The sequence below is a fragment of the Thunnus thynnus genome, chromosome 8 (assembly GCF_963924715.1).
Source record: "Thunnus thynnus chromosome 8, fThuThy2.1, whole genome shotgun sequence".
In the NCBI taxonomy this organism is placed as follows: Eukaryota; Metazoa; Chordata; class Actinopteri; order Scombriformes; family Scombridae; genus Thunnus; species Thunnus thynnus.
This window is the reverse complement of record NC_089524.1, coordinates 32,707,006-32,720,308: the sequence shown is the minus strand read 5'-3', so window position 1 is coordinate 32,720,308 and position 13,303 is coordinate 32,707,006. Positions and strand designations below refer to the sequence as shown.

General features: G+C 39.3%; 1 long non-coding RNA gene and 1 pseudogene across 1 annotated transcript; both read right to left on the bottom strand.

The window, feature by feature from the left end:
- Window positions 1-1,027: 1,027 nt before the first annotated feature.
- On the bottom strand, window positions 1,028-3,485 carry LOC137188481 (uncharacterized). The gene is made up of 3 exons (XR_010929421.1): window positions 2,437-3,485; window positions 2,304-2,360; window positions 1,028-1,493 (listed from the first exon to the last, which is right to left on the bottom strand). It is a non-coding gene; the product is annotated as an uncharacterized lncRNA (long non-coding RNA).
- Window positions 3,486-11,088: 7,603 nt separating this feature from the next.
- On the bottom strand, window positions 11,089-12,341 carry LOC137188479 (uncharacterized; annotated as a pseudogene).
- Window positions 12,342-13,303: the final 962 nt, after the last annotated feature.

The following is a 13,303-nucleotide window of genomic DNA, read 5'->3' as shown; positions in this document are numbered from 1 at the left end:
ACTGTCAGCTATCAATCCGGCAATGAAAAAAAATTTGCACAATTAAAGTGAAGACACAAGTATTATGTGTTCAGTGCTGTAAACTATCCCTCTTTGTTAGAAGCTCTGTTTTCAAATCAGAGTGGAAATAGAAAGCCTGGAACAATAAAATAGTAAATGATGACTGTTTTTCCAAAGATCTGATTGTTCAGTGGTCCTAGAAGTTAACCTGCTCCAGAGCAAGTAAACTGTCCAGCACAGGTTACCATGGTGATTTATCTGGGTTAAAAGTGAAACATACAAAACATACAAACACTGTGTAGGGCCTCAACAGAGGTTTATTACTTAGTACTTTAGTAAAATGGTTAATATGTTTTTCCTTAACTCATTTAAGATTTTTATGTATAATATCACAAATAGCATATCTGATATTGTATATGAAATATCTCAAAGATTCCCTCCAGACATGTTTTAAGATGTATATAAAATACTCTACTTTGAAAAATAATTTGTGTCTGATATGGTTTTTCCACAAAAAAATATATATGCCAATATATTTAATTTCAGAAGTTTTACTGCTGAACATACATGATGTCTCCTACTTCACTGTAAAGTCCATTCTCAGTGTATGTGCACTGGAGGCTTCAAGTTTCACTCCTGCCCTTCCTACCAATAAAACTTGAGTGCCCAGTCTTTGACCAAGTCTCTGAATTCCTTTCTGAGAACAACTTGTATGACCCGAATCAGTCTGGCTTTAAGCAGGGGCACTCTACTGAGACTGTACTCCTGTCAGTTATGGAATCACTACGTTCAGCTGGAGCTACTGGTCAGTCCTCAGCTCTATTACTGCTAGATCTGTCAGCTCACTGTGACACAGTTAACCACCAAATCCTCCTCTCCACACTCACTGACTTGGGTATCTCAGGATCTGCCCTATGCCGGTTCATGTCCTACCTCTCAGGGAGATATTTTTGAGTATCTTCGAGAGGAGAAGTGTCCAAACTGTACGGTTTTTCCACAGGCGTTTCTCAATGTGGCAAGAGGAAAAGGAATTGAAGGGCACTAACCAGTGTTATCAAAAGAATCCAACTACACCACCCTGGGGGTTTTACCTAGGGACAAATGTTACCTCAGACCAGTACCATTAACTCAAAAGGCAATCAGGTTCGTTACACCAAGAAGCGAGAGACGTGGTTGCAACCATCAATTCTTTATTTTTAACAATAGCAAAATTTAGTAAAAAAAACAATTATTGAACGTACTGATAACACAGGTATTAAAAAGAGGGGCAGGGAAATTATTCAGGGCCGAGGCTTACCAGTGGAGGGGAGGTAGGAGAGGTGTCCAGAAGAGAGTCACCCCGAATCACACGTGTACACACATTCTCACACACACACACACACACACACTCTTGAAGGGTCAAACCCAGGGATGCTCAGTTAAACACAGCACACAGGAAAAAGGAGGAACCATCACCTACAGTCACCAACCCCACCACCGTGGATGCTCATCTCCTGAAAAATAAAAAGGGATACAAAATCAATAAAGTCTTCAACCAACAAACAAAACCAGAAAAAAAGAAAAAAATAAACTAACAAACAAAACTAAACTAAATAAACAATACCAAACAATATTCATTACAGGGCATAGAAACAAAATCCCTGTACTTGTACCACTAACTAGAAAAAGATAAACAAATAAAAAAATAAACTAGACAAACAAGATTAATAATATGAAACCATTACATAAACCATAAAGTTGGGACAAATGAATGAACCAAACTAAGCAAAACTGAGAATAAGCAAACGATGACAACAAAAAAGAAAACCCCCCGCTCACTACGCACACTCACACCCACACCATTAAAACGACTCAGCTAAAAAGAGTACCAGTCGCGGTACTGCCCGCCCTCAATGCAGCAGCAGCAGACCCAAGCAAACGAATCGAAACAAAGACAATGATTGTTAACGCTAATTATAGGCAAAGCAGCAGCGTTCTTGCAGTGGGCAACAATGGCTGCAGCAGCTCCCGGGTAAGCTGCTATACGGCTGGCCAGAGCCCACAGTCCTGTAATATATAATGAAAAATCAAATTAAAACGAGAATGACAGCTGCCAAAAAGAAGATGAACCTGACGCCATAATAGGCTACATACCAATCAGGCAGTGTCTGTAAGTTCAGGAGGAGACAGAGAGAGAGAGAGAGAGAGCGTCTATGGAGCCTATGCTGCTATGCTGCTACTACATACGGGGACCTAGAAGCAAAACACCTGTTCACTACACGCAACATAATAAAATTTGCGGTGTGAGAGAGAAGTGAACCTACCGATAGCAGTCCAATGAAGGGATCACTTCTGAGGGAGGTGAGTCACCACGGCGGGATCTACAAAACCATAAACTAACATAAGCAACAGCATGGGAGCAAGCTTTGAGGACCAGCATGGAAACTACTCTCATACCTGCAGCAGTTGCGGAAGTCCGATGAACGGAGGCAGGGCGTGCGTTCAGCGTCAGGGGAGCGCCCCGAAAACAACTATCTGCCTTTATAGGGTGACCACAGACAATGATTGGCTCGAGATCGACGAGTAATCAAGAGGCTAAGAGACTACAGGCCTGCTCAACCCAGACTGGAATACATTTCCATTCTGCTACATTAAGGGTCAGTGCTCAGTCCCCTTCTCTTCTTAATGTACACCACCTCACTTGTGCAATAATCCGTTCCCATAGTTCCCTTAGTTTCCTTGACGTTACCCGTCAGTTCCATTGTCAGGTCCATTGTGGCCTCCCAGACTATTACACGCCTGCTCTTGGTGTGATTTTTGTTGTTCAACCAATCCTGCAGAGGGTAACAATGGTGTTGGATGTCTTCAATTTGTACATGATCTGCCTGACAGTCGACTGGTGGAGTCCAAACTCTTTAGAAATGGTTTTGTAATCCTTTCCAGCCTGGTGAGCATCAACAACTCTTCTTCTAAGATCCTCAGAAATCTCCTTTGTTTGAGCCATGACACACTTCCACAAACCTGTGTTGTGAAGCTCAGACTTTGATAGTGAAGACTCAGATTTCTCTTCTTTAAATAAGGCAGAGCCTCCCAGACTCACACTTGACTGTCATCCCATTGATTGAAATACCTGACTCTAGTTTCCCCTTCAACTAAACTGAAAATCCTAGAGGTTCACATACTTTTGACACACACAAATACGTAACATTGGATCATTTTCCTAAATAAATAAATGAAAAAATGTAAGGTTTTTGTCTCATTTGTTTATCTGATGTCTCTTTATCTAGTTTTAGGATGTAAATGGAAATCTGATTGCATTTTAGGTCATATTTATGCAGAAATAGAACAAATTCTAAAGGGTTCACAAACTTTCAAGCAGCACTGTAAATCCTCTGGAGGCCTGCCATTGGCTGATTCAGTACTTGAGGTAGGGTATTTTGGATATTTTATAACAGACTGAGTTTATTTGCACAGGTTAAAAATCAAATAAATACACACATTTAGAAACAAATCAGTGTGCAGGGAGAGGAAAAAAGCTAATATGTGCTTATCGATTACCTCAACCTAAATAATATACAAACATAAATATCAAAGAAAAACAAAGGCATGCTGTTAAGAAATGTGATTATAAAACTCAAATTAGAGCCTTTTTAAAATATGCTCTGAAGGACTTTATGGGAGAAGAAATTTAAACCCAGACTATGCAAGTATTTTTATATTCAAAGGTTGTTCTGCTGGGCACAAGATATCTCCTACTTCACTGAAAAGTCCATTCTAAGAGTTTGTGCACTGGAGGCTTCAAGTTTCCACATCACACTTGTGTAAGTTGCGTACTGGACCATGATTGCTTTCAAAGTAGTTGTGATGTCACAAATCATACTCATAGGTACACACCTTAGGTGAGCACAGAGAAACTTACTTAATTCAGTAGATGAATGTGAAAACAAACTCTGCACATACATCATTCTGCACAGAGAAGAGAACAACATCAGATTGAGTGGAGGGGGACTTTAATGTAGATATTACAGAAAAACACAAAGTGCACACACAATAAACAGGAGGAGAGAACAGCAGGCTACCTCAGCTGACAGACAGGAAGTTTAATCAGGCTCATCAGACAGACTCAATTAGTAAGCTGGAGAAACAGTGGGAATCACAACTGGCCCTGTTTATCGTTACACAGGACCAGCTTTGCATAATAGCTTATCTAATTGGGCTGATGATAAAGACTGGGCCATCACTGTGGAGATACAGCTTGTCAAGCTCTTTTTATGACAATTCTTACAAATACTCAAGGTCATTAAAAGATGCTGTTAACAAAAAAGATTAGAATTTTGATGTTACCTGTGATACATCTTTTTATTGTAATAAGCAGTTATTGCACTGATGCTGAAATGGTCATTGTTTATCATGTTTTAATAAGGCAGGCTTTATGACCTGCACTGACAGTAAATAGTATTAGTCTCTGGTACATCGGTAACATATATTTTCAGTATTTGTTCCAGTCTTGTTAGGCATCTAAAACACAATGTGTCTCTTCCTATGGCTGCTTCCTACTGTCAAGGTTCTAAATCATGCAGGCCAAAAGTTTGTTCTCTTTTACGGCATTAATTTTTCAAAATGTCCAAAATACAGAGTACCATTTTCACTACCGTCCTGCCCGCCTCTTCTATAATCAATAACATCCAAACTGAGGTGAGTTTAGTTTTCCAAAAGTACATATCAGCCAGGAATTGATCTTAAAACTTCTTGTGGAAAGTTTCTCCAAAACTGGGGGTTTTTATTGAAATCTGGAGGCAGGTTGTACATTTAGTCCTGCTGCAACTATCGGGATGTCAGTGAGGTAAACTCCACTTATTTCATCTGATTTTAAACAGAATAATTAAACATAAACATAAAGCTGCTGTTGTCTGCCATCATCATTGAACTGAACTCCAGTGGAGCAGCTGCTGCTTGCTTCTCTTCAGCACATGCAGGGTTTGTACATAAATTTGCATGTTTTAGCAGTGCATGGGTTGCAAGAAATTCTAAAATTCTCACTGGAAAGAATTTTGAAATAATTACAGCAGCTACAAGGAGTCTTTAACTGGTTATGAAATATGCAGTAGTTATTCTAAATGCCTGTCCCCAGTCCAATTCCCTGCAAAATCAGCCGAAACGATTTACAGCACGCAGACTGGAAGATTGTCTGTGAAATAATGGCAGATAATTGTTAACTAATTTAGTTTGTAAGGTTTAAATGAATCAATGAAAAATAAAGAGGAACCCCTGTGCCTACGGCTGTTATTTTACATCTTGGTACATAATGCAATGGCTGTGTACACTCCATGGAAGTGGTCATGGTGGACGTTATTGTAATACAACTGGCTTGTGATGTAACATTTTATGTTGGCCTTGCTACCAAGCTATATCTTACTGTTGGCCTATTATTATGAAGACATAACATAACATCTTTAGCTTTCTCCACATAATGACTATTACCGAGCAACTAATTCTGTTAGTTATAGGTTTACATGTACCCTAGGTGTATGAACGTTACTTAAACACAGTTGACTTTGTTTCACCATCATCATACTACAGATAAATCTTACATAGCCACAAATAGATACAATATCTCATTGCTATGCATCCTGCAAACAGCTGTGTTTGTTGTCTTTCACTCCCTTCTCATGGGAAATGCAATCTTCATTCATTCAAACACTGCCGCTTTTGTCCACAGGGGGAGCCAAAATCAACACGAAATGAAGTTCCTAGTAGTTATTTTAAGGTACAACAATGTTTAATACTTACAATCTCACCAGTCATTGCAGTGTCACTGCTCTCATGTCTCTGCAGCTATTGTGTTCACCATTCACTAACATGAAGCATGGTTAGTTGCCTGGTCAATTACAAATATTGGGGGGGGCGGGGGGGTGAAATGTGAAATCAAACCAATTTTCTAAGGCATGCAAGGGAAATACTTCACAAGGCAATGTGGGATTCCAGGTAATGCAGGACTGACCAGCGGTGTGAAAATATTCTCAACTTAATGCTAATGAGTGCAAAAGTCTCCCAGAAGTGATGCAGTGAAACTGACAAAGTGGCTTGGTGATGGACCAGGAAGCTATGGGAAGATGCCCAAACAGATAACAAGGTCATGGACAAAAGAAATATGGCTTGGCACACAAACACAAAGTAGCGCAAATTGTCAGACAAAGCAGTGAGATGTCTACACAATCAGCGTCCTTAAATAAAGTAAAGTTAAGTTAAATAACGTTGGCAAACTGCGGTCAATATGTGTTTCTATACTTATCACAAACTTGTTAGCTTGCAGAACAAATCTTGCTGGGGAAAAATGCCCAGTTCCCAGTGCACCAGGAGGAGGTAGCCACTTTGAGGCTGGACATTGCAGTGTTCGTGCTGAACAACTCAGGTATACTCTATGAGGTAAATGAAATACACAGTGTCTGTAGTGGCATTACACTACATGCCTGTATTATTTTTGCAGATGACCTATCCCAGCTGTGTCAGGCTTGTAGGGAGGACAGCTCAGGGACTGACATTGATGAGGAAGTATGACGAATCAATTCAACTCCAGACCAACGTTAGTCTGTAAGACTGGGAAACACCTGAAGGAAACTCACTGAATATAAAGGAGAGCGTACTGACTCCACTTTGGACACACAAAACCACACATTTTAAACTACTTCATTGGACATCCTGAGTGTAAATTAGTGACCTTTTTTTCTCCTTATTCCCTTTAAGATTGAGTGCACCACCATAAAACATACTTTACTTACTGACTTTCTTTATGACATGTCACAGGATTGGGTAAGTCTAGCTTGAATTGCAGATTTTAATTTGGTCACTGTGTAAATTTGGAAAATTGGCAACCTTTAAACTTCTACTTTTCTTTAAAACAGAGCTGGCGTTTTGCCTATTCTGTTATGTTAAACTATTTGGTTTTGTTGAGTTTGAATGATGGAAGTATAGTCATCGAGCATAGCTACAATATGCTCTATAGCTATATGTTGCATTGTATACTATTATATTGTATGTCAAAATACTGTATAATACCACAATTCGCTCTAGCTTGCCAATACCTGGAAGAAGAGGTATAATGACCACAGTTATAACCCAGCTAATATTTTCATGTATATTCATGTAAGTACAAAATGAATGTTCAGAGACACATCAAGGAATGACCATTTACAGCAAATGGTTATACAGTTAGATTTGGTGGAAAAGGCTCTGCTGTTTGAGGGAGCTCTCAAAGAATCCAAGCAGCAACAAGGATTCTGCTTAGAGAGCTAATCCCCTTAATAAACACCTGTACATCAAATCTTAGTTACAATATGAAATACCACATAAGGAGGAGGTTGGGCCAGCAGAAAACTGTTAGCAAGAGATTGGCTGAGTGAAGTGTGACAGTGTGAGGTTAAAATGTCTTGATATACACTTTTCATAAATGTGATTGTATGTTCTATTTCATTCTTTCTGACCGCCAGAGGCAGTGCTTAACACTGGATGTTATCTGTTTCAGGTTGCACAGCTCGCACAGGTCGAGTATCAATAAAGTCACATATGACCTGGGATGACATAGCGTATATAAGCCCATGTCATCATGAAAGATGTCCCTTGTATTTTCTTGCAGCAGGTAATCCAGGAATGCAGGTTGAATCAAAGAAAGACAACAGCTAGTGACTTTTTGCTAGAAGCCCTGTAACCACATGGTTGGAGCTACGGTTTCATCCTCCAAGGGCTGCAATTAGACAATCATGGCTAATCTGTAACTCTTGAGTTGTTAGACCAGTGTTTTACCCATTACATTATGGATAGGCTAATGACAGGCATCTTTTCCAACTCTGAAGCTAGGATAACAAGGTAAGTGTGGCCTCCCTTTGCTAGCTTGAAGTAAATTACTTTTTTAAGAGGAGCCTATTGTCGGATCTCCTTTATAGCTTATTGTCGCTGGGCTAAATGTTTGCGCTTGCAGTATTTTTCTGTTATTGGTAGGGACAACTTTTCAATTACAGTTATTTTATTCCCTCCTGATGAGTGGTTTTGCTCGTTAAAGTGTGTTCCTCCTTAGCTTTGATGGAAAGAGCGACTGTTTGCAGGTAATCTTCTTTTGTTGTGATTGCTCTAGAGGTGCTTTGGTGTGATACATTACAGAAACAGGTGATTTGCTCCCTGTTTTTTGGCCGCTCATTTTGTAAATCTAGCAGTACTAACACACTCTAGTGTCTTGTTACTGAGGGAGTTGTTTTGATTTGAGTGTCAGAAACTCACCCTCTTTAGCAAAGTGATTGTTTTTCCCATTATTAGAAAGCGAGTTTGTTCCTGAGTAAAAAGTTCTATTTGAAATACATGAATATAGTTAAAAACATAAAATTAAGAATACAAATTGCTCATATCACAGCTCACCATGGCTACTAGAGGACCTGCCAATCCTTTGAATGGATCGATCACTGCCTCCAGGCTCCTGCACGGCCGGCACCTCAGATGCAGAGGGGTTGGAGGTCTGGGTATCATCTGTAGAACTGTAGTTACATGCGTAGCAGCCACACAGCTGTGGATGAGTCAGTGATTGTGAGGCATACTGAGAACAGCTGAAATAAGTGTGACTTCAGTGCTCTGCCTGAACCAACGCTACGCTCCATTTTCAGCAAACTATTGTATTACGTTTAAGAAGATACAGAGAAAGTAATGTCATACAGAGACGAAGTAATCAGAATGTTTATTTTCTGGTAAGTCAACAGTGGATCCTCAAAAGCTGCACCTACTTTGTATTTGAAGCTGATTTGAATCAGGGCCTTTGTATTTGGATCAAGGAGCTCATGGAAACTAAAGGAACGCTCTCTGTTATTTTAATACACCACATATTTAATCGACATTTCATATCTTCCGCTGCTATGTATATAATATAATTATTTTTACTTTGTATACTGAGCATTTTTGGCACAAAAGTCTTTCAGAATGAATTAAGTTTTATATTTTCACATTTTCAGGTTGTAGTTTGAGTAGGCGTTGAGCAGCTGTGTCTTTTAGATAAATATAAGTATCAGATCAGACTCAGTATCAGCAGATACTTGTCATTAAAGGACTTGGATCAGAATCAGGGTAGAAAAAACTTGATGGGGACATCCCTATCTTGCACTGCACTGTAATTTTTTTTATTATTCTTTTAAGCTTTTGTTCCATTTGAGCTTATTTTTATCTTATAAAGTCATTATAAAAAGATATATAAAGAGAATTATCAGAAATTAAATGTTTTATATAACACACTTGAACTGCTTTGTTGTTCAGTGTTGCTATACAAATGCTTCATCTTGCCTATTAAACACACACACACATACACACACACACACACACACACACACACACTCAACATAAGAACACACGTACAAGCATGTACATGTAAGTGATACAGCCGCTATAGCACAGTCCTGACTCGAACAACTTCACAAAGACGCCATGAAATTGTTGGTGGTGATAAACAACTCTTAACTTTCTTAAAAGGCAGAATGTGTTTGAAGACACAGAATGCTGTAGGGCATTTCAAGGTCTGGTCTATTCAAGGTGAAAACTGCTTATGTGAGTTAAAAGCCTGAAAGGAAAAAAAAAATCATAAAAATAGGAGTATGAATCTCAGCAGACAATGACACTACAAACACCAACTCATCCAATAGCTCCAATTTTCATACATAATAAGAAAGTCAGAATTTCTTCTTAGATACTTTAGGGCCACGCTGTTGAGCAAAGCATAAAACATGAACCTCCTGACTAGACCTCATTTATATTGCTACTTCAAAATGCATAAAGAATGAAGAGAGGAATGCGTTCCTTTGTTTTACCTTGTTCAGGCGTGGTTTTGTCATGTTCCTGATGGGATCAAACATGCTCTCCACTTGAAAGAGTGTTGCTTCTAATTTATTCAGTGTTTTTGACAAAGGGGGCACATGGGAAGAAAATGAAGTCTAATTAGACCGAAACCCACTAGCATCATGTGTTTCATCTGCGCAAATAAAACACCATTTGTATATGGTGAATACATCAAATTCAATGCAGCAAGTTAAAAATGTTATTAAGTTTCTGACTATAGCTCATCTATTCCTCGTCACGACCTCATCTCACTTTTTTAGATATCAGCACCTCTTGTGGTGATAGTGGCAAGTACACCCAGAGAAGTAGAAAACTATGTAATATGAAGGAACCTTTGTGTCTTTATTATGCAATCAAGCAGAGGAGGTTTGCAACTAAAAAATATGTTTGCAGTGTCGACAGTTTTGCTTTCAATCAAAAAAATGTTTTATTGCAAGTAAAATACATTTGTGATTAAAATGTGAATCAGAACTTCAAATCCAAAAGTTTTGTTTTCAAATCCGAAAGTTTTGTTTGCTGTTGAGCTGAATCTCATGGGCAGGAACTACGCTGAAAGATGTAAGACATGTTGGTAACACTTTATAAAACAGCCTGCGTTTCACGGCGGAACTTCCTGTCACTTACCATGTAATTTTCCAGAACTTACAGTGTAACTTCCTTGTATGAATCCACACATATAAAATACTTACCGGTTCTTACTGGTAATTAAATGTAGGTACAGCAGAAGAAAACAAGACGAGGAACAAGGGAGTAACAATTGGGGATTCAGAGCGTAACTTCCCAGCATTTACCGCATAATTTCGCGGAACTTATGGTGTAACTTCCTTGTGTGAATCAATACATATGTATATGTGCAATAAAATCAAATGTTTTTGCCCTTTGCTTATGGCAGTTTTGACAATTTGGTGCATGTGTGTTTGACAGGCAGGCAAGCTTTATCCATCCTCCAGGAACTTATTATGTTTGTCTTCTGCGTCATTGTATGAACTTGAATAAGAACAAGCTGAGAAATGGGTCTATACCTTTGTAAATTAGCTCCTAACAGCCATATTGGTCCAGCACTGCAGCAAACTTACTTCTCTCAAGTGCACAGCTATGGAAGGCTTGTATTGTCATCCAAGGATGAAAAAAATACACTAATGTAATAATATACATAGTATATCTTTAATTACACAGTAATGAGATATGCATATATATATACATATACATATATATATATATATATATATATATATATATATTTGTATAACAATATCCGGTTCAGTGTGGTATTTACAAAATATAACAATAGTAATAATAATGTGTAAACTATGAGTATATAACAATATCCGGTTAAGTGTGGTATTTAGAAAATACAATAATAACAGCCAATGTATTTAACTATACAGTATTGAACCTATGAACAACATTCAAACAAATTTAAAATATCTGACATCTTCTATCTTCTACGGTTGCATTGCTGTATCTCTAACCTATGAGTCCGTGATGCACACGGTCGTACTGCCATGGTAGTTGGCCAGCAGGTGAGACAAAATACAGTTTAAATGTGTCTCGAATGCGCAGAGCCTCTGCAGATGCCCGGTTGCCCCTTGGCGTCTGGATCTCCTGTAGACACGCCCTGGCGTTGACAACATCAAAGCTGTCATCCTGGCTGGCTGGTCCCTCCACTTCATTGCGCAGGTAGTTGCATAATAGGCAGGTTGCTTTGACGATGCTGTCTGCCAGGTCAGGGTTCACCCCCATCGGTCTTTTATAGACCCTGAATTGCTGGGTCAGAATGCCAAACGCATTTTCTGATATGCAACGTGCTCTTGACAGGCGGAGGTTGAAGATGCGCTTGTCCTCTTCAAGATGCTTTCCAGGGTAGGGTCGGAGGAGGTATGGCTTCATGGGAAAAGCAAAAGCACAATTACATGATTGACCTTCCCCAATTCAGGTGCAGATGGGAGCTCCAATGGGGGTGGAACATTCAGTGTTCCACACTGGAGGGCCCGTCCCAGCGCAGAATCTGCAAATATGCCTCTGTTGCTATTCCCACCATAGCTCCCCACATCTATGGCAAGGAAGTGGTTACCCGCATCCCCTAAGGCGAGGAGGACAGTGGAAAAGGTGCCTTTATAATTAATAAAAAGGGAACCTGTGTTTGCAGGGGCCTCTATTCTGACATGCTTCCCATCCAGAGCTCCAAGGCAATTAGGGAAGTTCCATCTCTCATTGAACCTCCTTGCCGTGTTCTTCCAGATCTCCTCTGTTGGAGCTGGCATGTGTTTGTCCTTGAGTTGCAGCCAGATTTGGTCACAGGTCTCCCCCACAATCTTCCCCACGGTGCTGATGCCCAACCTGAAACTGCTGGCGATGGTGGTAAATGAGTCCCCAGTGCTGAGATATCTACAATCATACAAATAGCAAATGAATTGATGAACGAACAGACGTGTGTGTGTTTGCAACTCGGTTAATAAATTGATGGAACAATTTAAAGCAAGGGTGCAATCAGCTCTAGCAGAAAAGTTACACAGATTGATCACAGTTTATTGACTCATCTTCTGTATGTTGCAGAGTTTTGAGGCTGTGCCCTGAATATCTGCAGATCTAGTCAAAAGGCTGATCATCTGTGATCAGGTGTGTGTCCCTACATTAGATATACTGCCAGCCACTGTTCGGGATCAATTGGATCGCGGAAATTGGTGGTCTTCTTTTTAATGTGTGGTTCCAGTATTGCTAGAAGTGTATCAAACTGGACCACTGACATCCTGAAATAGACCTGGAAATGATCGGGAGAATTCCGCAGCTCCTTTATCAACAGGTGAAACTCTCCCTGCTCTTGACATCTTCTCAGGATTGGATGGACCCAATATTTCCTTATTCTTTTTCTTTCTCTTTCAAGAAGTGAGAGGACCACAAAATCATCCTCACTGCTTGACAACTCCATTTTGCCTTGTATTGCAAATTTTCACAACGAATAGAATAATAAAACGCATCGGACTCTGTGTGCAAGGTTTCTGTGTGTAACGATTTTTGTCGGATGACGGATTAAAAAAACGAATACGAAAAAAACGGACTTGGTGTGGAAAGTCCTTTACTCAGTAAGGACAGACTACTTACTCTATAAGTACATGGTAACAACAGGGGATGGGTTGAATTAGGACATTTCCACTGTTCCCCTATTCTTTATCGCTTACTGTATAATTGCCCAGTAAAAACAAGTGATCACAGTAAACACTGTCAAACATTACAGGACCTATGCCCATCTGATGTTACAATAAGAGACCAAAGACTAGTTGTTTGGTTTGGTTACCTTTCAAAAACCATGCAACATATCATTAACAACAGGCAGGAACTACATTTTGAACAGACAATTAGAAAACAATATTGAACATGATTAAATTATTACACAATATAAATATGCTATTTAAATTGAACTATATAAAAATTACACAAGAAAATATCTAAAGTCTTAACT